We start from the raw sequence: 2,666 nt of genomic DNA, 5'->3' as shown, positions 1-2,666 counted from the left end.
AGTATTTTTGTCCTGTCTTGTGTTACTTCCCTGCAGCAGCACTGAGCATTTGGGGCAGATTCTCTCAACCGAGTTGTGCTTTGCAATTTTGCTCAGAGGAGAATGCCACAGTGGCTTCAACCTGCCACGCAACCCGCATTTGGTCCTTGATGCAACCACTTCAGCTAGAGACATCTTAAAAAGGCTAAAGTAACCCACTCTTCCAGTCAGACAGGGAAACGGTAGGTTCTGCATTGCCAGCAGCTACCCAGAGGGAAAGGCACGGCCCAGATGGACCATTTCCAGACCACAGGTACCGCACGCGGCTGGGGCAGAAGCAGAAGGAGGGTTGTTCACGCTTCTGAGTGTTAAGCGACCAGCAGCAAATGGTTCATGTAGAGACACTTCTCTGCATTCATTGAGCTGCAGGAGCCGGTTCAGTCTGTAGGCTTGTGTGAGACTATGGAGAGAAAGATTTGCAGCCTGGCCTTGGCAGGGGACAGCAGCTGACGCTATGGTTTGGTGGTCACAGACTAAGCCACCCCCTGCCAGACGAAGCAGGCCTAGCCTCCCCTGCCTCCTGCCACTAGTTCTCACCCTGAGGTCATCTTCGTCTTTGGCTTCACGAGAACTGATCCCTCACAAACACTTTTTTTCCCTTGGTTAATTTTAATCCAGACTAATTCCTTCATTCAGGTCACGGTGTGGCCCCACACGCTCTTGCATCCAGCAAGTGAGTGGGCACTGGGAAGCAGGACCAGGCAGTCAGCAGGAGAGCTTTCTTCTGTTTACTACAGCAACTGCTTTTTGCCACTGTGGCTTTTGGGGTTTTGTTTGGGTTTTTCAAAGGGGAACTCTCAATTATGGGGCACAACACTCAAGCTCTGGCTCTCTGCTTATGGCTCCAACATGTTCACAGTGATTTTGTGTTCCTGAGTAAGAAAAACTCACGTGAACTTTTCTTGGACACGAACTGACCGCAGGCTCTGCTAACATGCTTCTGTGTTACGGGCAACCTTGTAGCACTTTTAGGGCATACAGTATGAACTCCACGGTCTTGCTGGGCACACACCTTATGCTAACTCTGATGCCTTGCCAAATTTCTGGGTGTAAAGATAATCTATTCCATTGTCTGAAGTCCAGGATAGCCTGGACTTCTTGCAGTCGTGCTGTAGGACAGCCTACAACTGTACATCAGGTACTGAAACATTTTGTGTGCAGCTGCTGTTGCTGGTGACTGGCAAAGCAAAGAGTAATAGGATACTTGGCTTTGTTCTGACTCAGTCTGGTTGATCTTCTGTGTGTGTGACCACTGCTTTCAGTAGCAATACCTATATAAGCCTGCTTGAAATGACTGTGAAGCTCGGGCTTCATCAATCACTATCTTGCTCAGGGAACAGGGCTTTGTGCGGTTTCTGAAAGTAAGCGCATCACACCAAGAGCTACCCAAAAGCACATCACTTCCTCCTCAACAACAAGATCATGAAACCCCAAAATTCATCTGCTTCTTCCAATATCTTCTGATCCCTCCAGTACCAAGCCGGGAGCCTGGAGGCAGCACTGTGCCAGGCCAGCTGCCAGCCTGCAAGGACATTCCAGCAGAATGAGCATCCAGGAGTCACACGTGGTCTTGCAGGGGCCAGGGAACAGGTGATGCAGGGAGCCATCTGCTCCTGACCTGTTCTGTTGCACAGCACGGGAAGTCTCCCTTCAGGATGGAGGAAGCTGCCCCTTTCCCTCCTACACAAGACTGCCACTTGCCATGTTTCTGACAGGGGGTGCAGGGGGTGGTATGTCACCTCATCACACAACTATTTTAATCTGCCAAGACTTGCTTCGCTTGTCTGAGGATGAGTCAGACCACAGGAAGTAAGGAGAGGCATATGCAGGTGAAAGAGGAGGGGTTTGACCCTCTCAGATAGGATGGTTGCTGGAAAGGAAGGACTGAGACATAATATCCAGTAGTCCTGGACCAAGAAGACATTTGATTCATAATCCCAGCATCCCTTCAATTGTCCAGGCAGTACAATGAAAATATCCACTGCACTAAGGATTTTTTAAACTATCTGTAGGAGTCTTCAGGAACTTGCTTCAAACTTTCAGGCCTTTCTCCTCAATCTCATCAGCACTGAAAAATATAAAAAAGAGAAGAACAGGATGTTTTATTTAACAGAGCACAAACACACAAACTAAGCTAAGGGTCTAGGATACTGGGTTTGCAGCAGTGAAGCTGGCTAGGGCTTTGGCGTATCACTGACATATCCAGGACTCCATTTCCCAGCTCGTAATGTGCACATCTAAGAATGTGAAATGCCCGAGACAGAGCCAATTTGTGTATGACACCAGTCATCTTGCCAGATCTGAACAAAACTGATTCCAACATCAGGCTGAGATACCCAAAATGGAAATGGCCTTGACACATGATGGTGAACATGGTCTGTCTTGCCTTGATAATGCTTCTGTCTCTGCCAGCTGCCTTCACTGTCCATAGCCTTTGCCTTCTGCTGGAAGTTTCCTCCACTCAGGCTGTCCCCTGCTCCCCTCTGTGCCACACTGACCCAGCTTCCTACTTAAAATCAACTCCCAAACCCCTTTTCTGCTGTCCTGGCTCCCTCCACCAGTGTATTCCCTTCTAAAGTGTCACCAGGCTCTAAATTTTAATACAGCTTTGTTACAGGGAACCAGTG

The 2,666-nt window shown here is 48.8% G+C and overlaps 1 pseudogene; it reads right to left on the bottom strand.

Moving 5' to 3' along the window:
- Nucleotides 1-836: 836 nt before the first annotated feature.
- On the bottom strand, nt 837-1,189 carry LOC142593982 (large ribosomal subunit protein eL34 pseudogene; annotated as a pseudogene).
- Between the last annotated feature and the right edge of the window lie 1,477 nt (nt 1,190-2,666).

The sequence above is a fragment of the Pelecanus crispus genome, chromosome 1 (genome assembly GCF_030463565.1).
Source record: "Pelecanus crispus isolate bPelCri1 chromosome 1, bPelCri1.pri, whole genome shotgun sequence".
NCBI classification, from domain to species: domain Eukaryota; kingdom Metazoa; phylum Chordata; class Aves; order Pelecaniformes; family Pelecanidae; genus Pelecanus; species Pelecanus crispus.
This window is presented reverse-complemented; position numbering and strand designations above follow the sequence as displayed.